Below are 27,758 nucleotides of genomic sequence, written 5' to 3'. Positions count from 1 at the left end.
CGTTAGAATGACAAAAATATCTAAAACTAATAGTAACAAATGTTGGAGAGGTTGCGGAGAAAAAGGAACCCTCATACACTGCTGGTGGGAATGCAAACTGGTGCAGCCACTATGGAAAACAGTATGGAGATTCCTCAAAAAATTAAAAATAGAACTACCATACGATCCAGCCATCCCACTACTGGGTATTTATCCAAAGAGCTTGAAGTCAGCAATCCCAAAAGTCCTATGCACCCCAATGTTCATTGCAGCATTGTTTACAATAGCCAAGACATGGAAGCAACCTAAGTGCCCAGCAACAGACGAATGGATAAAGAAGATGTGGTACATATATACAATGGAACACTACTCAGCTGTAAAACAGAACAAAATCATTCCATTTGCAATAACATGGATGGACCTTGAGGGAATTATGTTAAGTGAAATAAGCCGAGAGAAGGATAATCTGTGTATGACTCCACTCATATGAGGAATTTAAAATTATGGACTAAGAACAGTTTAGTGGATACCAGAGGAAAGGTGGGGTAGGGGGTGGGCACAAAGGGTGAAGTGGTGCACCTACAACATGACTGACAAACATTAATGTACAACTGAAATTTCACAAGATTGTAACCTATCATTAACTCAATAAAAAAAAAGTAAAGCCTCTTTTTCCTTTGGCTGCTTTTAATATTTGCCTATTTGCTTTTGGCTTTCAGCAGTTTTACTTTGATGTACCTACATGTGGATTTCTTTTTCTTTATCCTACTTGAGGTTCATAGAGCTTCTTATCTGAATTTAATATATTTAAGCAGTTTTAAGTTCCTAGCCATTATCTCTTTAGCTGTTGATTTTTACTCATTCTCTTTCCTTCTGAGACTCCAATTTTATGCATGTTAGAATTTCTCAATGTCTTCTTTATCTTTTACTCTGTTTTTTGCAATTTTAATTGCTTTGTCCTGCTAAAGCTTCTTTCTGAATATTTTCTTCTAATATATCTTCCAGTTAACTAATTCTTTCTTGAGCTATACGTAATTTGCTGTTAAATTCATTCACTATGCTCTTAATTTAGAGTAAAATCTTTTTTGATTCTAGAATTTCCATTTGATTCCTGTTTTCACTTTTTCTTCTTCTGCTAAAATTCTCAGTCTTATCTTTCTTCAATTTAGACATTGTAAAATATATAGACATAGTTATCTTAAAGTTTGTGTCTAATGACTTCTTTATCTAGAGCCCCTAGGAGTATATTTCTACTGTCTATTTTTTCTGCTGACAACATGTCATTCATATAATCTCACATCCTTGTATCCAGTTATTTTTTTAATTATATGATGGACGTTATTTTGCAAAATAATTTTCAGAAATGACTTCAGGCCTAGCATGGTGTTATCTTTCTCCAGAGAATTATGTCCATTCCCTCCAGGTTCTTAGGAGCATTATCAATTTAGAATTATTTTTCTATGATTCATAAGTTTGGGGGATTTTAAACTCTATTAAAGTCCCTTGAGGGGCATGTCTATTTTCAAGTCCCCATTTCTTTTAGGGTGCACTCTTCAGCATTCCAATCCAAATGATAGGGATTCACTATGCCCTATTTTTCTTTCGTGGATGCTGACTTCCTTGTCATCATCTGAGCCCAAGAAGGCTGTCAACAGCTTGCATTAGCCTCTCAACCACTGCCTCCAAAATTGGGATCAGCCTCCAGGAAAAAGTGGTCCTAAACACCAAATTCAGTTCCTTTAATCTCTGTTTTCTTCTGGAGCTTGGCTCTGCAAGTCTTCACTTAATTTTTAGATCTCTAATGCCTTTATATCATAATTATTCAAGAAGTTCTTTATAACTGAATAGATGCATGTATGCTATGAAAAACAAAGTTTTATTTGAATTTGGATAATTTTCTCTGACAATGACCTTCACAGGATGGCTGTAAACTATCCTGTGTATTGGTTAAGAGCACAGGATTTGGAGCCAGCAAATCTGGTTCAAATCCTTGTTTTGCTTCTATTAGTAGTGTGATTTTTGGCAACTTACTTAAACTTTCTGATTCCCACTTCTCTCACTGGTAAAATGTGAGTGATGATTATAGCTCCTCTGTTGACAAATAGATAAAATAATATTGCAAAATATAATACAGAGTTGGCATCTAGTGTAAGCACCCATCAAATGGCAACTATTCTATTCAATATGAGCTATTTAAATATATAATAGCATCTGCCAAAGATATCTGTTTTAGATTTTAAGTGGCTATAATTATGAGATTTTTTTCTGGTGTTGTATTTCAGAAAAGAACTCTTAAGTCATGTCTTTGGGGTCCTGGCAATGCTTGCTTTGTAATTTTTCCATACCCAAATCTTAGCAATGTTTATGCTGTACAACTCGGGGACCCAGTGGAATAGTTCCTTGCATTCTGGGGTCAATTAAAAACTCCAATTAAGGAAAATTCTGTCTTTCCCTACATGTAGCCTTAAAGTATACCTCCATGCAGAGATGTGTGAGACTCCTGGTTATGTGTCCAAGTTTCCACAATTACCTCAATTGTTTTAATGTCTTTACTAGCTCCCTGTTCACCCACAGGTAAGGCCAAAGGTTTACTAGCAAAAAGTCCCTATGATTACCCTCAAGGCCCCATTGTTATAGCCCTGCTTTAAACCACTTGGCCCTGTTTTGCTTGTCTAGAGACTATCCACTCTTTAGGAGTCTATTCCTGCCAATTCTGCCTCTTGGGCACTTGAAAGCAGGTTCAATTAAACATCAACAACTAGGAGTCTTCATTGACCTCATGCTGCTTAATTCCTAACCTATTCTTGACCCCCAAGTCAAAACCTTGTGAAAAGTCAATAAAAGTAGCAAACAATATTATGTTATTTTTGGAAGACTTTGAAAAACAATGAGAGGGTTTAACAATAGTTAATTATGGCTTAATAGTTGCTAACAAGTATTGAGTGTTTACAATGTAGTAGACAATGTGCACACATGCTCTCATTTGATTCACATAACAAACAAATGAGGTAGGCACTGTCATTATCCCAGTTTTACGGAGGAGGAACTGTGGTTTACAGGGGCAAAGTATTTGACCTGAGGCCACAAATCAGCAACAGGGTTCATGTCAGCCATTCCTGGAGTCTGTGTGCTTTCCATGTAGAATATTAGAACTGAGACATGCAGACTCTCAGTTTATTATGGAGGAAGGTATTGTGAAGTTTTGAAGAGAGGACCAGCAAATTAATAGGTCTGTAGACATTCTACAGAACTGCTCTGTTAGAATGAGGTAGATTATGCTTTTAAAGACTACCCTGATGAGAATAGAGCCTGAGGATCTAACTGAAACAAATAGGTTAGCAAACATCAAAACTGGCACATCAGAACAGGGTGAGAAGAGCCTGGAAGCAAAGGAATATCATCTGGTCATGTAAGTGATGGTAGTTAATAAACAATCCATAAAGGAGGCATTAGTAGGTCTTCTGAAGAAGCTTTTTAGAGAAGCTTACAATTGACAAAATTAAAGGTAACCCTCCTTTAAGTGTCAGTGTAAGCCTGTGAAAAATTAGCTTTATAGGTGCAACTGGATTACTTCAAATCAGAGAGGAAAGTACATGCAAAGGGGTGAGGATGACTTCAAAGTTCTCACTGAGGCAGCTGGATGGGCAATAGTGCCATAAACTAAAAAAGATGGTGGATGAACGATGAGGTGTTGGTCAAATTAATAACAAGCACATGATATTTTGCCACACATTGGGGAAATTCATGTTCAATAGACTGGTGCATCTTGATGAGGTAACCCTTCTCCATATTTACACAACTGGTATCCTCCTATAACATTTTTATTAGCATATTCTGTGACTATCCTAGAGCTTGAGTCTTCATATATTTTCAATTTTGTTGTTTACCACAATGGGATATTGTTTACTAAAGGCTAAGATGGTTGTGAGAGAACCCTCTAAAAGCAGAAACTTGATTTCAAGTGTTTTCTTATCACCTTCATGTAATAGATAGGCTGTCATTTTTCTTTTTCATTTCTCTCTAAAGCCTAAAGTGTTTGCATCAAAATTTTGTAGATGAGGAAATTAAGACATTAAAATGCAGTATCATTCAAGGACGTAGGGGGTAGTTGCAAAATTGAGAGATGGTCATAGCAGAAAAGCAGAGAATGAAGATGAATATAGTAGCAGAATCACCTAACCCAAAGTAGTAAAAACTGAATATGATTCTGGAATAAAAAGCTGCAAGGCTGGGAGGCATGACCCAAGGATGAGAAATTGAGAATATGTCTCTGGAGAGGAGAAGAAAACAAAATGGCTCTTTAATAAATGAAGTTAATGTCTCTCAAAATATGTATTTTCTAAATTGAGCATTTACCAAAATGTGCATTTCCCAAATTGTGAATCTCTTAGAGATTTGTGATTCATATTAGCAATGAAAATCTCTGAGAAGACCAGCAGCAAAGGAAAACTAACTTCACTTAACCCAGATTTGATCAAACTTATTTAACCTTGGAATGCATTTTTCATGGAACATCTACTGCCACCTCCCAGGAAGCTGTGGGAAATATTGAAATAATAAACCAATGTTTAATTTCATGGTTGAGTTAAGAAACCAAGTCTGGTATAAACTAGGAGATCAATAAATGCTTATTTTTGAATTTTTAGAAGTAATTTTCTAATAACAAAATCATTATTTGTTGTCAGCAGTTTTTTCCAAAAAAATGGATTTTTAAAAAGTAGCCATGAGGAGTGACGTCAGCAACGTGGCAGAATGAGCAGTTTTCTTTGTCTCTCCCCCTTTGAACTACAACTAAATGGACATTCACTGATCAACGGAGGATACTCACACAGCACCTCAGTGCCTGAGACCCGAACTGCTATACATTGCAAGGTGGATGGACAATCCCCCAGGGAGGAGGCAGAGATACATGAGAACCCTCCGGCTCCCAGACAGCCTAGTACCTGCGAGTGACTCTCTCCCAGCTGAAGCGCTCATATCAGCACTGTGGCCCTGAGAGTGGGTGCAACTGTGGAAACAAATGACTGCAGTCCAGAGCCAGCTGCTCTTTGGACCAGTGGGAAAATCCACAGTCCCACTGCAGCCCCACGGAGTGACTCAGACTCAGACTCAGTAGGGAGGCCCTGCCCACCAAGCACAAAAGCTGGTGCAACCTTGGAGCAGATGCAGTGCAGCTGTGAGTCCAGGTGAACAAACCAACAGCTGCCTTAAGTGACCATAGCTCTGCTGTGGCCCTGAAGGGATAAATGAGATCCAGTGGGACTGTGGGAGCCGATGGGGACAACCCTGAACCTAGTGTGATTGCTCCTGGGTCCAAAGGGAAAGTCCATAGTCCCACCGTGGCCCCAGGGAGTAACTTGGGCTCTGTCTCAGTGGGGAGGCCCTGTCCACCAAGCTCAAAGGCTGGTGCAACCTAGGAACAGATGGCAGTGTATCGGCAGCCTGGGTGAAAGTGCCCCTGGCTACCACAAACATCTACAGTAGCACAGCAGCCCTGAAGGAGCAGTACAACTGGCGGGACTGTGGAAGCAGGCAACAGCAGCCCTGAGTCCCTGTGTGATCACTCTCTCGACCAGTGGGAGAGTCCACGGTCCCAGGATGTGGCACAAGCTCAGACTCAGTGGGGAGACCCCAACTAACAAGCACAACAGCTGGTGCAGCCTAGGGCCAGACAGTGGTGGAGCTGCAAGTCTGGGCGAACAAGTTCCTGGCTGCCTTGGAAGCCCATAATACCACTGCAGTCCCTAATAGGGGAGCATGTCTAGGTGGGTATGTGACAGCAAGTGGCAGCAACCCAGAGGCCCCACGTGATTGTTCCCACAGTTGATGGGAGACCCCACATGGCCACTGAGATCCCAAGGAGTGGCCCAGCCTAGGTCAGGGACAGCTGACAGGGATCCTGGTGGGACAAGATTACACAGCTCCTGCCCCCTCCCACCAGTGGCAGCAAGTGGAAGCAGTAACCAAACTCTATCTCTATGTGGAGGCACAAATCCACACAATAAAGCAATATGAAAAAATATATTAAATCTCTAGAATAGAAGGAAAATGACAAGTACCCAGAAAACAATCCTGAAGATACAGAAATCTATAACCTAAATGACAAAGAATTCAAAATAGCTATTATTAAAGAACTCAATGAGTTAAAAGAGAATACAGACAGACAACTCAACAAGTTCAGGAGCTACGTCACAAAAGAGCTTGAAACTATAAAGAAGAACCAATCAGAAATGTTGGAGACAAAAAACACAACAGATGAGATAAAGAAAAATCTGGACTCCCTGAAATGTAGGGCTGATAATATGGAGGACAGAATTAGCAGTTTGGAGGATAGGAATATAGAAATGCTTCAGATAGAGGAGAAGAGATAACTAAGACTAAAAAGAAATGAAGAAACTCTCTGAGAAATATCCAACTTAATTATGAAATGGAACATAAGGATTGTGGTACCCCAGAGGGAGAAGAGAAGGAGAATGCAGCAAAACTTGTTCAAAGAAATGATAGCTGAGAACTTCTCAAACCTGGGTGGGGGGAGGGGGCTGGAAATCCATGTGACAGAAGCGAATAGATTGCCAAACTTTATCAATGTAAAAAGAACAACTCCAAGGCATATAGTAGTAAAGCTGGCAAAAGTCAATGACAAAGAAAAAATATTAAGGGCAGCAAGTCAGAAGAAAATAACCTACAAAGGAACCCCTATCAGGCTGTCAGCAGATTTCTCAGCAGAAACCTTAAAGGCTAGGAGAGAGTGAAATGATATATTCAAAATTCCAAAAACAAAATACTCTGTCTAGTGAAAATATCCTTCAAATATGATGGATAAATAAAAACTTTCCCAGATAAACAAAAGTTAAGGGAGTTCATTGCCACAAGATCCCCCCTACAAGAAATCCTCAGGAAGGCCCTCAAACTCACAACACAAAAAGAAAAAAGATGTGACAACAACAACTTAGAAGAGAAAGAGCAAGGGAATGGAACCGGATTAGTCTAAGGAAATAAGAGGCTATCAGAAAATGGACTATCTCATCTATGAGATGTTTTATACAAACCACATGGTGACCACTAAACAAATAATTAGAACAGAGACACAAATTGCAAATAAGGAACATCTAAGAAAACCAGCATAGAAAACTACCTAACTGAATTGGTAGTCTGAAATACATGGGACGAGAAACAAAGGAAATGAAGGAGAATTGGAAAACGAACGATAAAATGGCAGCATTAGGCCCCCACATTTCACTCTAAATGTAAATGGATTGAATTCTCCAATCAAAAGACACAGAGTGGCAGGATGGATTAAAAAACAAGACCTAACAATATGCTGCCTCCAGGAAACACACCTCACCCAAAGACAAACACAGACTCAGAGTGAAGGGATGGAAGACGATACTCCAAGCTAATAGAGAACAAAAGAAAGCAGGTGTTGCCATACTTATATCAGACAAAGTAGACTTCAAGACAAAACAGGTAAAGAGAGACAAAGAGGGGCAGTATATAATGATAAAAGGGACACTCCACCAAGAAGACGTAACACTTATAAATATATATGCACCCAACACAGGATCACCAAAGTACATAAAGCAACTATTGACAAAACGAAAAGGAGATATCAACAACAATACAATAATAGTAGGGGACCTCAACACCCCACTTACATCAATGGATAGATCATCCAGGCAGAAAGTCAACAAGGAATTGTACAATTAAATGAAAAACTACACCAGATGGACTTAACAGATATATGTAGCACACCCCATCCAAAAACAGCAGGTTACACATTATTCTCAAGTACACATGGAACATTCTCAAGGGTAGACCATATATTGGGAAACAAAGCAAGCCTCAATAAATTGAAGAGGATTGAAATAATATCAAGCATCTTTTCTGACCGTAATGCTATGAAACTAGAAATCATTTACAAGAAAAAAACTGGGAAAGGGGCAAAGATGTGGGGATTAAACAACATGCTACTGAACAACGAATGGACCATTGAAGAAATAAAAGAAGAAATCAAATATTATCTGGAGACAAATGAAAATGAAAACACATCATACCAACTCATTTGGGATGCAGCAAAAGTGGTCCTAAGAGGGAAACTCATTGCAATACAGGCTCACCTCAACAAACAAGAAAAATCTCAAATAAGCAATCTCAATCTACACCTAACAGAATTAGAAAAGAAGAACAAACAAAGCCCAAAGTCAGGAGAAGGAGGGAAATAATAAAATTTAGAGCAGAAGTAAGTGAAATTGAAACAAAAAAGACAGCAGAAAGGATCAATGAAACAAAGAGCTGATTCTTTGAGAAAATAAACAAAATTGACAAACCCTTAGCTAGGCTCACTAAGAAAAAAAGAGAGAAGACACAAATAAATAAAATTAGAAATGAAAGAGAAGAAATTACAATGGACACCACAGAAATACAAAAGATTATAAGAGAATACTATGAGAAACTATATGCCAACAAATTGGACAACCTAGAAGAAATGGATAAATTCTTAGACTCTCACAACCTCCCAAAACTGAATCAAGAAGAAATAGAGAATCTTAAGAGGCCAATCACAAGTAAAGAGATTGAAACAGTAATCAAAACCTCCCCAAAAATAGAAGCGCAGGACAAGACGGCTTCTTCGGAGAATTCTACCAAATAGTCAAAGAAGATTTAATACCCATTCTTCACAAACTGTTCCAGAAAATTGAGGAAGATGGAGCACTTCCTAAAACATTCTATGAGGCCAACATCAGCCTGTTCCCAAAAACAGACAAGGACAACACAAAGAAGGAAAACTACAGGCCAATATCACTGATGAACATAGGTGCAAAAATCCTCAACAAAATATTGGGAAACTGAATACAGCAATACATTAAAAAGAACATACACCATAATCAAATGGGATTTATACCAGGGACACAGGGGTGGTTCAACATCTGCAAGTCAATCAATGTGATACACCACATTAACAAAATGAGGAATAAAAACCACATGATCATCTCAATAGATGCAGAGAAAGCATTTGACAAGATCCAACATCTATTTATGATAAAAACTCTCAATAAAATGGGTATAGAAGGAAAGTACCCCAACATAATAAAGGCCATACATGACAAACCCACAGCCAACCTCATACTCAATGGAGAAAAACTGAAAGCCAACCCTCTGAGAACAAGAACAAGACAAGAGTGCCCACTCTCACCACTCTTATTCAAGATAGTACTGGAGGTTTTGGCGAGAGAAATTAGGCAAAAAAAAAAAAAAGAAGAAGAAGTAAAAGGAATCCAAATAGGCAATGAAGAAGTGAAACTTTCACTGCTTGCAGATGACATGATGTCATATACAGAAAACCCTAAAAAATCCATCAGAAAGCTACTAGAAATAATCAACAATTACAGCAAAGTTGCAGGATACAAAATCAACTTACATAAATCAGTTTCATTTCTATAATAACAAACAGAAAGAGAACTCGAGAACACAATTCCATTCACAATTGCAACAAAAAGAATAAAATATCATGGAATAAATTTAACGAAGGAAGTGAAAGACCTATACAATGAAAACTACAAGACTTTCCTGAAAGAAATTGATGACGACATAAAGAGATGGAAAGATGTTCCATGCACATGGATTGGAAGAACAAACCTAGTTAAAATGTCCATAGCAAACTAAAACTAAAGCAAACTACAGATTCAATGCAATCTCAATCAGAATCCCAATGACATTCTTCACAGAAATAGAACAAAGACTCCTAAAATTCATATGGGGCAACAAAAGACCCCTAATTGCTAAAGCAATCCTGAGAAAAAAGAACAAAGCTGGAGGCATCACAATCCAACTTCAAAACATACTACAAAGCTACAGTAATCAAAACAGCATGGTACTGGTACAAAAACAGGTGCACAGATCAATGGAACAGAATTGAAAGCCCAGAAATAAAACCACACATCTATGGATAGCTAATCTTCAACAAAGGAGCTGAGAACATATAACGGAGAAAGGAAAGTCTCTTCAACAAATGGTGTTGGGAAAACTGGACAGCCACATGTAAAAGAATGAAAATAGACCATTCTTTTATGCCATTCACAAAAACAAATTCAAAATGGATCAGAGACTTGAAGGTAAGACCTGAACCCATCAGACTTCTAGAAGAAAATACAGGCAGTACATGCTTTGACTCAGTCTTATAAGGATCTTTTCAGACACGGTGTCTTCTTGGACAAGGGAGACAATAGAAAGAATAAACAAGAAGGACTTTATCAGACTAAAGAGCTTCTACAAGGTAAGGGAAAACAGGATTGAAATGAAAAGACAACCCATGAACTGGGAAAAAATATTTGCAAATCTAATATCCAACAAAGGGTTAATCTCCATAATATATAAAGAACTCACAAACTCAATGACAAAAAAATCCAACAACCCAATCAAAAAATGGGCAGGGGATATGAACAGATATGTCTCCAAAGAAGATATACGGATGGCCAATAGGCACATGAAAAGATGCTCATCATCACTGATCATCAGGGAAATACAAATCAAAACTACACTAAGATATCACCTCACATCCATTAGAATGGCTATAATAACCAAGACAAAAAATAACAAATGTTGGAGAGATTGTGGAGAAAAAGGAACACTTACACACTGCTGGTGGGAATACAAACTGGTGTAGCCACTATGGAAAACAGTGCGGTGATTTCTCAAAAAATTAAAAATAGAAATATCATATGAGCCAGCCATCCCACTAGTGGGTATCTACCCAAAGAACTTGAAATCAGCAATTCAAAGAGCCTTATGCACCCCTACGTCATTGAAGCATTATTCACAATAGCTAAGACGTGGAAGCAACCTAAGTGGTCATCGACTGATGACTGGATAAGGAAGACATAGTATGTATATATAAACACTGTGGAATACTACTCAGCATAAATAATGACAAAATCATCCCATTTACAGCAACATGGAAGGACCTTGAGGGTATCACATTAAGACAAATGGAGAAAGACGAACACTATATGACTCCACTCATATGTGGAAGATAAAAAAACACATGGACAAAGAGAACAGATTAGTGGTTACCAGGGGGCAGGGGGGAGAGGGATGGGCACAAAGGGTAAAGGAGCACACCTATAAGATGACTGACAAATAGTAATGTACAACTGAAATTTAACAGTGCTGTAAACTATCATAACCTCAAAAAAAAAAAAGAGCCATGACCTTCAGAATCAGGCAAAACTTTAAAATTAGGAAGAATGTGGCTTTCTTAACATCTACTAAAAATAATTAAAAATTTTCCACCATCTCATAGCTTGCCCGATCCAGGGGTAAATTATTCCCTCTAGTCCCACAGCACACAGTTCCTCTGAAACTGTTAATTCTGCTTAGATGCCTTCTGAGTGTGAGTGAAATTTAATTGTCTCATTTTCTTTAATAGCAGAGAATAGATTAATTGCTTAAGAGAAAAGGATGGCTTGTTACATGGGTGGAGAGGTGCAGAGTCCCTGGTGTGCTGCTGAAGATAGGACCACTAAGGTTGAAGCTATAAAGCACACAAAAGTGTTTACTTACAAGAAAGATAGAGTTAATTATTCTTATAACACTATTTTTCAATTTGTATTGGAATTTATTTGGTTTTGTGAAATGAGAATAAAGGTGTTCATCAGGCAAACTGCAGTACAAATTTTGGCTTCATCACTTACTAGCCATTTAACCATAGGAACATCTTTGAGCTTCAGTTTCCTCTTCGTAAAATGAAATTAATAGAGTAGCAGAATAAAGCCTTCCTCATTTTAGCCTTTAGAAACCTTCAGGATGATTGCTGTTCACCATCATGCTACCCTAAAGCAAAGCTTCCTGGCAGACACACCCCACTCCATCCCACTCCCAGTTCTAAAGGAGAGAGATCCAGCTGGAAAATAGACCTACTAACAATAAACACATGAAATACAGTCACTTAATCCTTTTCTCTTAAATGGAAATGCAAAACTAGGGATCACCAGGCAGACAAGGAGATCTGCAGCGTGAAAAGAAAGACCAAAGGAAACAGAAACTGACCTAGAAAAAAAAGACAATTAGGGACCAGAAGACAACATTAAAAGCATTCTAATTAATATGCCAGGGGAATTTTAGAGAAAACACTATATCCTTAAAATTAGAACAAAATGCTAAGAAAAAGAAACAATGAGAGAATAAAAGAGAGTGCTTGCAGATTTAAAAAAATAATATTGATTGGAAAATTTTTTTTTACTTACAGAAGGACCAGAAAATAAATCCCAAAACTCTCTCTACTCTCTTAGATTATAAGGGGAAAAAGACAAAGAAATTGGAAACTATGAGAAAGAAGATGAGTAGAGAACAGAAGCTCAGTCCAGGAGGTTTCACACACAGGGTTGGAGATGAACAAATTATCAGAAAAATACTTGAAGAGAAAATTTCCAATGTTGAAGGACAAAATTCTTCAGAATTAAAAGAGCTTCTGGAGTCCCCAGTATAGTTAATGAAAGGAGAGCCACACCTGAACACGTCTTTGGTGTGTCGGAGTACCAAGATAAAGAGAAACTTCTAATGGCTTCTATACCCAGCCAAATATCAATCAAGTATGAGGGCAGAATAATGATATTTTCAGACAGAAAGATCTCAGAAAGTTTATCTCCCATACATCCCTTCCTTTAAAGGTATTTGAAGATATATCCAGAAAAACAAGAGTAGATTGAGAAGGAGATTGTACGGTGTAGGAATCTGTGATTCCAATCCACACTCTGACAGCAGTGGAAAAAAAATTGCAACATGGCGATTGCACAGCAGGCTTAGAGGACAACCAGTAGAGACTGGAGCAGACGGGTGGTGGGGAGATCAGGATGGAGGTTTCCAGGAGAAAAGGAGGACTTCATAGAAAAGACGGTCTTGGGGAAAATTAATCACAAGGGAAAATAATGCAAGAAAAATAACAGCATCAATTGGAAGTGCCAGGGATCAGCGGGAGGGTGGAGGAACGTATAGTAAAGCTGAATGCAGAGTAAAAGCATAATTCATATATGAAGCAAACTAAAATGTGGCAATGTTGAAGGATAAAAACAAAGAGAGGGAAATTCTATTGAACCTTGGTGCTGAGAACATTGTCTCTTGATTGGCCAAGGGGTCATGATGTTAGACTTGTTAAAAAGAACGTTCTCCTAACACGTGATTTGATCCACCTGTGGGTGACCATGGCGACTTTGTTGCAACTTCAGGACAAAATGTAAAGTAAATGTTTATCTGACAAAGTGGGGCACGGAAGGTGGAGAAAAAGGCAGAGGCACCAATAACGTTATCTTTTAAAGTGAGGAATCAGGAGATACAATATTATCAAAAGTTAATGAAATGAGAAATACAGATATAATATAATACTTTAAATTACAAATATAAGCACAGGAAGAACAAAAATAATAATATAAATGTCAGACCCTGGGAATGTCCAGGATTCTGAGAGGAGAGAGGTGGGAGTACTGGGCTAAATCCTTAGCTTTCATACTGGGGAATCTATAAATAATAACCTTGATTGATAATTTTAAAAAACAGAGTTATAAGCATCTTGTCTATGTGGAGGCAAGAGTAGAAGAATTGAAATGGAAACATTCTCTTAAAATGGGGACTCATTTTAATGTCTGTCTCATTTGTTCAGCTTTGCACCTCTAGTGCCTGGAATGGTGCCTGGCACCGCTGCTTGATAAAGGGTAAATGAAAAGAAGTTGACTCTTGGAAATGGTGCTGGGAGTAGGGAGGGGAATGGCTAGGGCTGCATCTTCCCAACGTTGAATGGTTACTGGATGAAGGTATTATTTTGGTGGTTTCCTTGGGAAGTGACAAGTAAGATGAGACCTGGAGGATGCATAAGCCAGGAGAGGGAAGAGAGCGTTCCAGGCTGAGGAAATGCATGTGAAGACTTCAGGTAGAAAGAAGATCCAGGTGGCTGGGGCACAGTAGGGTGTGGAGGAACGCTCGTGTGAACCTGGGAAGTAGGCAGGGGCACGTCTATGAGGACCATGCAGGCCACATTAGGGATGCTGGCAAATAACTCAAGAAATGCCACATGAAGCCCATGACTTGTCTGTATTTCATTATCACCAGTGAGGCTGGGTACTCCCGGCTCCGTGCATGTGCCTGGGACCAGAACTTCCAAATAGCTCTGTTCTTGGCCTATCAGGAGAGGACTGAACTTTTGGATTTGATTGTTAGTATCTAATAATTTTGAGCTACCAAAGGAGAAGAAAATGCTACCTCTTGGATAACTGAGTAGAATGCGGTCAACTTACTGCAGACACTGCGTGCTTATTGGATAAGTTGAATGAGATGTGCTGAGAATGCCGGGGAAATGGCTGGCTTTCCTCATCACCAAGGTATTGGTGCTTGTCAGGGAGTTGTGACAGTGTTTTCAAAGGGAGGCAGTGAAACATTATCAGGGCAATTTAGGCATCGATCAGGGGCAAAGCATGTTCTATTTACGAAGCCAGAGGAGTGTTTCCTGGGCTCTCAGGAGCTTGGGGCCGGGCCAGATGCCAATGATAATTGTAAAGATACGGGCTCTACCCTGAAGAAGTGCCTATTCTTAGAAGACAGAGATAGATGTGGATGAACACAGATCCAGATTCTCATGGAGCACAAATGCTGCCTGGGGATTAGGCTCGGTGCTCTGGGAAGCTGAATGAACTCTTCCAACCCACTAGGGTCCTTGTTAGTGCATCGAAGCGGTAATTTACTCAATGACAAGAGTTCATGTCGTTTTCTAAGGCACTTAACTGACTCCCAGGATGTTGGTTGCACACCAGGGGAATCCGGCTCACTAATCTTTAACACTTGTCATAATTATTTTTCCTTCAATAGTACTATTTTCCCCCTGAGAAACTCAAAATTATTACATAAGAAATGTAGAAATATGTGTGCGATATTTTTAAATAAAATGTAGTCAGTGGCCCCAGGGAATTTTTGTAGCAAAAGCCTTTCAAATCAACTATATTTTCACATTTCTGGTTCTAATAATTGAATATCTTATTTCTATATTTATTTAAGTTCTTTCAAAAATGAAAAGGTGGAGTTGTGTTGACACACTTGGAAAGGAGAGCATTATTAATTAAAGTTGTTTAAAGTCTTAGATGAAAACAGTGTTGATGCATATAAATTTGCTCCAATCAGCTGTCAGGCTGCTCTGTGAGGTTACAGGAGCATCACTGGCACTCCTGGGCGCTGGCACAGCAGTGCACCATCCGTCATCGCTAGGAGGTAGGTCTGCAATCACAATTCATCCAGTTGGAGAAAAAGTAAGTGATGCGTCCAGGTGTTTAGTGCCCATGACTCAGCTGTTTAGAAAATCCAGGATTAGTGACCCAAATTTGTCACGTTTTAATCAGAATGTTCAGTCCTGCTCCCTCCCTCTGTCACTTCAGCTAGGCTCTTGTCGTTTACTTTTGAGTCTCATCTGATTCTAACACGGTTGCTGTGATGTGGGTGGGGCAATGGGAGTGGTTATTTCCCTTCCATAGTTAAGGAACACCAGGTTCAGAAAGGTTGAGGACACTTGCCCAACCAGGGTCACACAGCTGCTTGGTGGTACAGCCAGAACCAGGCTGGGGGTCTTTTAATTCTTTGTGGACAGTTTTTGCTGACTCTGATCCCAGACCCTACTTTGCCTGACCTCTGAGCTTCAGCCATTCCTCCACACCCCCACTACACAAATGCTTTGAATGTCTAAATAAACAAGGCCTGAGGAGAGCAGCCCCAGGGAGGTTCCTGCTCCCAACTAGATGCTGATGAGTTACCCAGGGGCACGGAAAACTCAGGATGGCTTACAACTCCTGCAGGAGTTGGCATTAGTCAGAGAACAATTATTCATGGAGCAGGTAGATCGTGGACCCTCTCTTGCTAACTCCCTTTCTCAGCTGGGGCTCCTTTATAACAAGTATGAACAATACCACCCTAGCTCTCTCTCTCTCTCTCCCTCCCTCCTCCTCTAACCCATTCTCACCGGAAAACTCTCAAGAGGCTTCTGATGTTTTTAGTGGTTGGTTAAGGATGACCAGAGTGACCCACTCAAGGAAGGTTAATTTCAGAGTTCAAGCAATGCCTTTTCTGAGCCTACCTCTTCCAACCCACGCCCCTGGAGATTCATAACTGTCAGTTATTGTTATTTGGCCCAGAGGATGCTTTGAATGCAGAGTATTGTGATCTGTTTGCCCAAGTCAATCTCATATTCTTAGATTTATTCACTGCGACACCAGAAGGCAAAATTGGAAACAAGGGTCAAAATTACAGAGAGGCTGAATTTGCTTTGAACGGAAGGACTTTCAAGTAATTGAAACTCTTTGGAAAAAGAATGGCCATATCAAGGGGCGTGAGCTTTCTGTTGCCAGAGGTAGTTAAACAGAATCGATGACCACTTAATCAAAATGTGTTGGAAAAGGAGAGTATGGTTAAAATAGATGACCTCTAAGGTCTCAACGCTGAGATACTTAATTTGTTTATCCTTTCCATGGACACATTTCTGGAGTACAGAGAGAAGGAATTGGGTCAGAGGTCAGAGTTCAGGGTCAATGGTCAGGCACCGTCAGTCCGTCTGTCGCCTTTGCTAACCCCAAGCTGTCTGTTCACTAAATCCAGCCAGGAGTGTGCGGGCTGTGGCACGGAAGACAGCCACCGGGCAGAATACATAGCCAATGGGTCTGAGTCCCCCTGATTTCAGTTTCATTGTCACCATTGACAAACTTAGCAGCAGCCACCACTTAACTAAACCAGAGGATCTATTTTGATGAGATTCTGAAACAGGAATCTCTAACTATTTTTTTCCTCCTAGAATCATAGGAAAATGTGGCAGGGATATCATCATATGATTTGAATGTGTACCCACTTGCCAATTATCTGGATTGATGCTTCCTGATATAAACAATCCCTAAACATAAAATCTAAATCATGTATTTGACTCTTTATTCAAGACAAAAAAAGATGGGCTATTTAAGCAAAATCAGCCTAGCAGTTTTCCTGGCAAATGTGCTACAACTAAGTACATATATATATAAAACAGTCCACATTATGAGCACGTAATGGTCAGGCCATTCCAATGGGCAATTTTCTCTCCGGGAAACCAACAGGGCCTGCACTCCATGCATGCTCTTTTCCAGGTTACTCAGAGCCATTTAGAAAATTACTATTGTTATTCACAAAATGCTTCACCAATCTGAGAAATTAACCCTCTTTTCAACATGTCTAATTTACTTGTTCTTCAAGTAATAGGCATATTAAAGTTGATGTGGTTCCAGTGTCTAAATAATAAAAAATAGCTGCTTTTTACTGAGTGCTTAGTAGTTTCCAGGTACTCTGAACACATTACACACAACCTCATTAAATCCTCACAACAACCCAGATGATTATTATCCCTATTTTAACTGAAGAGTAAACTGAGACTCAGAAAAGTAATTTGCCCACGGTTATATAGCTTCTAGGGCCTGGTGCATAGAAAGTGCTGGATGAGTGATCATTAATATTCTTTTATACAAGGGGGCACAGCTGAGATTTGAGTCAAGGTCTAGCACTCATCAAAGCCTTTCCACTCGGCTTCCATGTGGTTCTGCCTCATACAACTTGCACTGTGCATGAGAAGGAGGAGTGTCATGGCCAAGTGTCACTGGCAGGAATCCTTGTTTTAAGGGAGGCATACTGTATATATCACACTTCCAGTAGCTCCCTATTAGTTACAAGCATGTGGTACACAAAACAGAATGATTAAGATAGTAGTGTCCCAACTTGGGTGGGATGCACAAAGAAGTTTTGAGAAGCTCGCTGATACATTCAGGGTTAATGGAATTTATGGCTGGATTCTCAGGTTGCGGATGTCATCCTTCCTAAAACTGATGTACCCAAGCCTGCTCTGTGGGCAAGGCTCCACGCCAGCTCTCCATTCCCACCTCTCCTGCACCACAGATTTCTGCCACACCGTACATTCCCCTCACCCGGGCCTGTCCTATGCACATGCATAAGAGACACCCACACTGAAGGGTGCAGACTTTGGGGCCCAGGGCTTGGTGAGATGCTGGTGCCTTTGTGAGAATTAGAGAAAAGGTGTCTCTTCCTCCAGGCAAATGGAGTGTGGGCTGGGTGTTAGTCTTTACTCGCACACTCAGCAGTGTGCCCCCGTGCAGATCACTGCCTGCACAAATCTTACTACAGTGCTTGGGGCATTCGTTGCCCCAGAAATAAAGCCCATGCATCAAAGGGACAGGTTCAAATACTGACTTCCAGAAAGACTCAGAGTACAAAGTTTTCTGGAGTTCTTTTAGGAGTTTTGTGAGCAAAACCATTTCATGCCGTGCAGGGTGATGAGATCACTGGGCTGCCTCACAACTTCCTCGAGCACGCGCTCCCTCATGGGACAACCCAACTGAGGCACCATCAATACCACCAAAATCTTGGTTGAGATGGCAGAAGGGCATTTGCCCTTTGAAAAGATTAACCACTCACTCTATTTCTAAACAGAACAAAGATTGAGCATCTCCTAAAGGACAAAAACATAATTGCAGGCCAGGCAACAATAAAGATTGAATAACAGACTCATAAAATTAATGGCCAGAAATTCCACAGCAACATTTTCAGCCCAGAGTTTCTCCGACTCCAGGTTGTAAATATGCCATTTGAAAAACAAAATGATGGACTCGACATCCCAGTTCCCAACACCCCTGTTCCTTTAAGAACAGGGCGACCTAGTGCTTCTGTGAGACTCAGACCCCATGGACATACTTATCTTTTTCACTAAACCGAGGAAGTGCTGGTTCAGTGTGCCACAGGGTGCTGTCTCGGCCCCTAATCGACTCTAAGGACTATGATCATCAGGTTAGTCTTGTTAATATGGTATAAATGCAGTCTTCCTGGGAGAGGCTGCATTTTAAAATAGATTTCTCAAGAATTCAAGCTCCTGTAGCACTCGTCTTCATTATATTTATGAGTCAATGGGAGAAGAAAACAGAGAGGGCTGCTTCGGAAGTGGAGTGACACTTGACCCCCAGGGAATGAGAGAAGGAAGGGATGAAATAATGAATGAACTTTTACAAGTTCCAGCTGTATGTCGTGCATGGCATTAGGAGATAATCATAATATTAAAAGCCAATGGTCGGTGAGCACCTATTATATGCTAGACACTGTTCTAAGAGAGCTACATATACTTACTTTTGGAATCCACCTGGCATCCCCTTTTATAGAACTGAGTAGCTTTCCTGCCACCACACACTTGGTAGAATTTTTCTTCCATCAACTTTTGTATTTTTTTCTTTTCTGAATGTATTTGACAGAGCTCTTTATATATTAAAGATGGTATGTGCTCATTATATATTGAAGTATTTTTCCAAGTTTGCTGTTCGTCTTTTCATTTTTGTGTGTGTGATGTTTTTGACAGTCAAGCCTATCCTTATTTACATCCACACTTCATTTATTTAGTACCAGGCTTACAAAAACCTTTCTCATCCTCAGATTATTTTATTTTTACCAAAATTTTCTCTAGTAATTTTCGAGTTTTATTATAACACGTTAAAATCTTTCTGGAACTTATTTTGGTTTAACGTACTAGGTATGCATCTAATTTTATTCTCTTCCACACCACCCCCCAACAGTTAGAAACTATCCCAATATCATTTACTGAAATTTACTCATCCAGTCATTCATTTGTTAAACAAATATTTATCCAGAACCTACACCGAGGAGGCATTTTTCTAGGTCCTGGGGATATATTACATTCTAATGGGAAGAGGCAGATAAGGGCAAGTAGACACATACTGTATGAAGTGGTGTTAAATGCAATGCATGAGGAGCACCGGAATGCCTATTTTACACAAGGCGTCAGGGAAAGTCTCTCTAAAATGGTGACATTTGGGTAGAGACCTGAAGGAAGTGAGAGATGACCCTGCACCCAGGGAAGGGCAGTTCAGGCTGAGCTAACAGCAGGTGCTGAGCTGTGAGATGGGGTTATGCTTGGTGTGTTCAAAGAATGCCGAAGAGGCCACTCTAGCTGAAACTGTACCACAAATTAGGGGAGAGGGCACTAGAAGAAGTCAGAGAGGTGGCAGGAGTCAGACTGTGTAGGACTGACAGGTCATGGTAAAGACTTTGGATTTTGGCACTGGGTGAGTGAGTGAGAGATGGGCCGTAGCAATATCCCACGTGCTCTTTTGCAATGTGATATTGCCATGCCCCCATCAGAAGATAGAGTCTATCTCTCTATTTCTTTGAATCTGATCAGGTCTGGTGACTATTTTAGCCAATAAAATATGGCAGAAAGGATGCTATGCTAGTTTGGGGAATAGCCCTTAGCTAGTCTGGCAGCTGCTTCTTAGAAGATAATCATAATGGAAAAACTGCAAACACCCCAAGATTGCCATTCTGTGAGAAGCCCAAGCCACGTGGAGGGCCCTGGAGGATGAGATGCCACATGGTGAGAGAGAGAAGCCAAGAAGCCCCACGGGGCCAGCACGTGAGTGAAGATGCCATCTTGGAAGGGTATCCTCCAGCCCAGCCAACACCAAACTGCCCAAATGCCTGACCCATGGTATCTTCAGCAAAATGGAAAGGTTGTTTTAAGCCACCATGCTTTTGGGTAGTTGGTTACACAGCGCTAGATAACCGGAACAGTGAGGTAGGAAGCCGTTGGAGGGTTCTGAGCAGTCGTATGATTTGACTTAAGTCTTATAAGAATTTCTCTGGGTCTGTGCTGAGAACAGGATGAAAAAGGGAGCGTGTGGAAAGGAGATGAGTTTGCAGAGCAGATAAGACAGCAGGGAGGTAGAAGCAGAAGGGGTGAGAAGTGACTCAATTCTGGATATATTTCAAAGGTCATATGGGTGGGATTTGCTAGTGGATTAGATGTGGGATGTGAAAGAAAGGAGTGAAGGATGGCTTCAGTGTGCTGGGCTGACACTGGAAGAATGAAGGGGACTTTTACTGACGTGAAGAAACTGCAGGAGGGGCAGGGCTGGAGTTAGGGAGAGCAGGAATTCTATTTTGGACATGTTAAGATTGTGAGGCTGAACACACATTCAAGTGGAGACACTGAGTGTGGTTGGACAGCTGGGTGTCTAGTCAGAAAAATGGTCAGGGCTGGGTGATGTAAGTTTGGGCATCGCTGGTGTTTGACTGGTCATATTGGATCAGGTCACCTGGGAAGTGAGTATAGACAGAGCAGAGAGGTTGGAGGGCTGAGCCCTGGGCATTCCACCATTTAGAGATGGGGAAGATTGGAAAAAGAGACCAAGAAGGAGCGTCCAGTGAGATAGGAAGAGAAATAAGAGAATGATGTTCTGGAGGCAGAGGAGTAGGTGTTTCAACAAGGAAGGAGTAAATAACTTGTCAAAAATGCTGAAGAACCAAGTCAGATGAGGACTGACCATTCTTGATATTACTGTCCTCATTCTTGGTATTACTGTTTCGAAGGTGTTTTTATCCTCTACTCCATTTGCATATGTGTGAACGTGTGTGGGTGCGTACTTTCTCTTCTCTCCCATTGATCTGTCTATCCATCTGGAACTACACGACCACTGAAACTTTCATACTTGACAAGGCAAGCACCATGTCCACCTCCACCTTTTCTTCTTTTTTTCAAAAATTTTTACTTTTATCTAAAATTCATCAGAATTTTAGATTGGAATTTTATCAAGGCCCCTTCCTCCCCACAAGCATTGGAAATTTTATTTTATACATTTTTTGCTTACAAATTATTTTGGTGAGAGTTAGTATTGAGTCTGCTTATCTAGTCTCCTCATGGTATGTGTTTCCGTTTCTAAGTTTTACATCCCTAAGTAGATTCTTTTTCATACAGGTCTTCAGTGTTTTCTCTTAAGTTCTTTTCTAGGTATTTAAATTTCAATGGCTTCTGTGAATTATGGCTATTTTTGCTTTATGAAATCTATTTATTTTTGTATGTTGAATTTGCTTATTATTTCTAATGGTTTTATAGGTGCTATAAACAGATGTCAACTTCCTTGTTATTTTCATGGGCATGAGGCCTTACAGCTATATAATCACTTAGCCAATGTATAAGGCTGTCCTAAATTCTGCTGATAAAATCATTCCTAGTTTGGAGACGGGATTTAATATGCCAGTATTTCATAGTGTTCCCCAAAGAACTCCATAATTTCTAGGTGCTCTGGGAATGATTGTAGACACACGTCTCAAATTGTCCCAGATAGTCCCAATTTCAAATATTTTTCCCTCTCGTAACCCATGAGTCAGACCATATGTCCTTTGATCTTTGCTTCAAAAAATATTGTCATGGTATTCAGAAATAGGGACAGCCCAGGCAAAGTTATAACATATGGGATGTTTTCCTCTGAGTCCATGACTTTGCTCTCAGCATTCTTCCTGGTAATGTGTGCCTGGAGCACACACATGTGTGTGCATGCACACACACACACACACACACACTAGTGTCCTGGAGGAAAGGGATTTCTTTCAAATAATACCACATGTGTTGCTGCTGTGCAGCCGGGTCTCGGGATCACCCTAAGGCTGGCTGGTTAGAGCTAGGCAGCCTGGGTTTGAACCCCGCATCTACCTGTATGCCCTCAGACACGTCACTTAGCCTCTTAGAGCCTCTGCTCTCCACGTGCAAAAGAAGTGTATGATATCTATGTTGCAGGGCTGGCAGTAAGAAAATAACTATAAAATGCTCACAGAGGTAGGAGCTGGGGAGACAGTACCCATTACTATGATTTAGAAGGAGGGTCCATGTTATTGCTCAGGTCCTTAGGAAAATTCCTCGGTCACATACCCCACTCCCAGCTGTAGAAGCAAAGCGACCACAGTGAGAACGCAGGAAGCAGTGGGTTCTCAGTGTCCTAATTCTCTCTTTTGTACACTTATCTATATGAACAAACCACCAATGGCTATCTCTCCCATTTGTCACAAACCAGCCTTCGCTCAGAGACTGCCGTGCAGTGAACAGATATTTGTCACTTTTGCCGTCACGTTCCAACCATCCGCTTCCTATTACCACTCCAGTCTGCATTTTGGGGATGCCACACTGTGCGTAGCTTTGGCAAGTAGGGGCTGCAGTCAAATGGCTGGATCTGACCTTTCCCTGGGGACAAGCACGTGACCTAGATGCAGTTCAGCCCTCTCTCCCTTCTCTCCAGGATTCTGTATTTCACATAAGTGATGCCCCAACGTGGGGACAATGGAGGCCACATCTGTGACAGTGGTGGCTGTATTATGTGGCCCACACTGCCCTTGTTTCTATTACTGTTACTCTGAATAACGTTCTTACTGGTCCTGGCTGCCTGGGCTTCAGAACCCCTCTCTCGCTGCTCAACTTTAAGCCTGGTCAGCCCCCAATATTGTTACAAAAGGTTGCTTTTCAGTTCAACAGAACCCAATTTTGTTTCTCTCTCTTGCAACAGGAATACTTGCAAACAGGATATAGCCAGATTCTGAGAGGAAAATAAGGAAAGGAGGCTCATCTCACTTAAGAAGAATTCCCTCCTTCTGTGGTCAACATCCAGGGCTTGGGAGAAAGGTGAAATCTTAAAACACGTCACTGAGTGGGTCATGATGGCTGAGTTGAAGTCATGCAGCATCACATTAGAGAGGATTTAGGGACAGAATGCCTTCAGTTTTCAAATTTATCATCAAAAGGTACAGGAGGATGGAGGGGTGGAAGAGGGGTAGCAAATATCAACTCACACAATTATCAACTCAGACACAAACTCTTTGCATGCTTTTAGGAGAACTTGAAACAATTTCTTTTTTTAGGATGGGGAAAAGTAAGTGCTCTCTTTGCCCTTTCTCTCTTCGTTATCCATTGTCTCAGCATTGCTCCTTGGCCCTGAGAAAGCTGCCACAAAGCATTTTACTAGTTATCTGATTGTCATGCTACTTAACATGTTCCGTGGTCCGCTGGCTGATGGTAGTTTAAGCAGGATCTAATTGGTAACATATTGTCGATTGAATTAAGTGCCATATGATAGAGATTTAAACCATGGTAATTTTTCCATAAAGAAAAATCTGTCAACAGGCTACAGCGGAGGAACAGCAATAAATCAAATTGTCATGTTTATTCGTTATTGCAGGAGTCTCGTCTTGTTTTCATTATAACCCCCCATTTTTAGCACCAATAAAAGCTATAAAGAGGAATATTTGTGCAAGGGCCTTTTTAATAGGTTTATATTTGTAGACAAATACCTGCTTGCATTTTAATCCTGAGAAAAATGGTGCTACTTCACTTTAAAAGCAACATGTATTTTGGTTATTTTCTGGATGAGGGATAGCATCTTTAGTTTTTTTGCAAAGCTGTGTTTTAAAACATTCGGAATCAACACACTTGTGATCCAAGAAAAGCCAACAAAAACAAAAATGAAAGTGCCATTTGCTTATCAGATTTGCAGAAATTAGAAGAACTCACAGAATGATTGCAGTCCAAAATCTGTAGAACAGTCAATGCAGTCTGATTTATAATATCAAAAACAGCAGAAATAAATAATTTTCCATATATGGGAATAAGTAAACAAATTATGGAATATCAGTACCAGAGAATGCAAAGTAGCCATTTGAAAGAAGAACTTAAATCATACTAATGACGTCATTAAGAACCACCATCATTTGCATTTTTCCTTTCCTTTCTTTTTTTTTGTGAGGAAGATTGGCCCTGAGCTAACATCTGTACCAGTCTTCCTCTATTTTGTTTATGGGACACTGCCAGAGTGTGGTTTGGTGAGTGGTGTGTAGGTCCATGCCCAGGAACCCAACCCGGGAACCCAACTCGGGAACCCCAGGCTGCTGAAGCTGAGTGCGTGAACTCAATCACCACACCACCGGGCCAGACCCCCTTTTCTTTTAAATTGCCTTCACTGAAAGTCACTTTGAACATTTTTTTCTTACATGAATCAGAAATAATATAATATCATTTTACGTATGTACCCTCACTGGAATCTCCTAAAACCCTATGAATGATGTAGGACAGGTTATTATGCCCCCATTACAGATAAAGAAACTGAAGCATGGAAGATAAAGTGATTTATTGAAGGAGTCCCATAGCTGTCAACCTCTGGAGGCAGGATGCAAGCCCCAGCGTTCTTCCTCTGAACTGTTATGTAAAATAAAGGGTCTACAAATTGGAGACCAGTACCCAGCTGCTCACCATAACTTTGACTCTCAGTGTGACCTTGAACTTGTTTCTTCATTCTCTTGGACACGGCTTCCTCATCAGTCACATTTCATTACCACTTGATTTGGATTGTAAAGGCAATGAGTGGGGGCTAGATCCCAACTCTGCCATCTCCTAACTCTGCACTCTTAGGCCAGCTATCAGCTGTCTTCTAAAATAGACACAATTGCAAGGAATTTGATGCAATAATCTGATGGAAGACATGTAACATGTGAGCACAAGCTTCACACGTGAGAGGCACTGAACATACACCATTTACTATCATTTGGACGCCACGGTTACATGTATCTACTTTCCGGGTTGCTGTGCACATGGACATGCAAGATGTGTACAAGCTCACGTAACCGAGTCCACTGAGCTCAGCCTGCTCCTCTCGTGAGCGGGACTCGTGGGGAGAGGCTCCTGTGCTCCTTTGCCAGCCTCCTGCTCCCCACACCTCTGCAGGGTGAGGACTGCACGTGGTGGTGCCATGGCTCCCACCTCTTATGTGTCTCCTTCTGTGCTCACTTACATACACCTCTTCCCACCTTCAATCTTTCCTACCCTCTTACCATTTCCCTTCAAGCCTGACAGCTAATTGCCGAAAAGCTGGTGATAATGATAACAATAATAATAAAGGCCACTAACACTTACTGAGCCTTCTCAATGTGCCAGGCACTCCTCTAAGCACTTTGCACGTATGAGCCCATCTAATCCTTAGTGAAGAGGCAGACACTATTATTGTACTACTTTACAGATACCACAACCCTGATGCTGAGAGGTGGAGTGACTTGCCCAAAGTCACAGGAAGTGTTAGAGTTGGAAATTGAATCCAGAAGTCTAGCGAATGAGCAATGTATATTTTTCCCCATCTTCTAATGCAAAATAAATAATGCAAAATAAATAAAAATATGCATGACACAACCAAACACCAAATGCAGGTGATGCCCAGAGCAAGGTAACCGCCGTCGACAGAAACACAACCAAAACCGTAGAACGCCTTGTGCTCCTCTTACTTTCACTGTGCTCGTCTCACCCCAGCAGCGAGACGGGAAACCTTGACAGCCCTCAGGAAAGGAAGGTACTCTTCTTCAATTTTGCTCCAAGGGCCAAATGCTTTTGGCAAAAGCAGAGACCATAATTTTTTAAAAACCTGATTATTTAGCGTATACACTCAAGACTCAAAGGCCGAGTTTTCTGCCACTTCTTTGCTGACATGGGTATCAGTTAACATTTGGCCTTTAGCGATTCGTGTTGCAATATCAGGTCCTAGACTACCTGATGGTCCCCGTCTCGTGGAATTTTCACCCCTTTGAATAAAAGCGGTTATGAAATGCATATCTAAACATGATTTCCCTTTTATATTTGTAAGACTTGAATAGCAAAGAATTCACATATTAGGAAAAAAGTCCTTTGTCACACCATTAGTTCTCTGGTTTCAAAAATATTGTCACTATTGCTATTTTGTACTATATGATATGTATGTTTACATGTATATATGTATGTGTGCATGTTTGTGTATACATGTAATGTGCCATGTATATGTGCATGATGTATGTGCACATGTGCATATGTACACACACATGCATACATAACATGTTGTTCAAGGAATACGAATAGGCTTGTCAGCCCCTGATGGTGAGGAGGTCATGCGTTCTGAGTTATTTCTGCAGGAGCAGTGGCGTCCTGCACCCAGGCCTCTGTGAGCTCGCTCCCCCGGGCCATGCACTGGGGCCCCATCTGCAACTATATCATGGGTTCTTTGTTTGAGGTGCAGCTAACGGCCTAAATGAGACTCAGAAACACTTTCCATAAGGCCCATAGGCCCAGTTACTGACGTAAATGTGTGTGAACACGTTCACACCTAGGTTGTGTATTCTTTGCATGCTACACCCACATGAATTCTGGGACCTATTTTGACCACGTTCCAAGTCAGCCTCCTCAATCTGTCCAGCTGCTCACCTGAGGCTGAATTATCTCTATGGGGCAGATTGGGAGGGCTCCCTGCCGCCCAGCCCTGAGGAGCATGAGCTGGGCTTCCCCAAGTCCCTCCCTGAAGGGTACAAAGTAAGGGTCACTTCTTTTTTAGCTAGGGCAGCCCAGAGGACCCAGGCCCCGTCTGGCTTGATCTTACCTCTCAGCTCACACGCTCGCTCCTCTTCTTTCTCTCTCAAGTAATTCGTTCAGCTTCTTTCTTCTGAGGCTGAGTGTATGGCTGTCTTCTCACTGGCAAGCTTTCTGAATGGCACTTTCTGTATAAACAGGAAGAGCGTGTGTGGTCGCGACTGAAGTGTGCAGGTGTTGATAGAGGATGTGAAAGTGTGGAGGCGAGGGGACTAAACCAGCCAACGACGTTTCCCCACCAGACACCCAACCGGCCTCCTCCCACCCACCGCAGGGCAAGTTCTACCAGAAGGCTGGAGGCAGGAGCCTGGGCCCCACTCCGGGGACCACCTGACACAAACCAGAAGAATGCGGTCGTGGAGGCCGACGGGAGAAGTTCTTTATTGCTCTACCTCTGCCTAACTCTATGCAGACTCCTTAAAAGAATCCCAGGAGCGTTTTGAAACTCCTTAAATATATTCTTGTCATTGGGTATGCTGACTTAGATGGGCTACTTAACTTGCCTGAAACTCTGCTGATT

General features: G+C 41.0%; 1 protein-coding gene across 5 annotated transcripts in view; it reads right to left on the bottom strand.

Moving 5' to 3' along the window:
* Window positions 1–27,386, bottom strand: part of AFF3 (ALF transcription elongation factor 3) — a 573,872-nt gene extending 546,486 nt beyond the window's left edge. For all 5 annotated transcript variants that reach the window (XM_070236083.1, XM_070236085.1, XM_070236086.1 and 2 more), the window contains exon 1: window positions 27,249–27,386. The gene's annotated coding sequence lies outside the window, so the exon portion shown is untranslated. The remainder of the gene's footprint in view (window positions 1–27,248) is intronic.
* Between the last annotated feature and the right edge of the window lie 372 nt (window positions 27,387–27,758).

The sequence above is a fragment of the Equus caballus genome, chromosome 15 (genome assembly GCF_041296265.1).
Source record: "Equus caballus isolate H_3958 breed thoroughbred chromosome 15, TB-T2T, whole genome shotgun sequence".
Taxonomy (NCBI): domain Eukaryota; kingdom Metazoa; phylum Chordata; class Mammalia; order Perissodactyla; family Equidae; genus Equus; species Equus caballus.
This window is presented reverse-complemented; position numbering and strand designations above follow the sequence as displayed.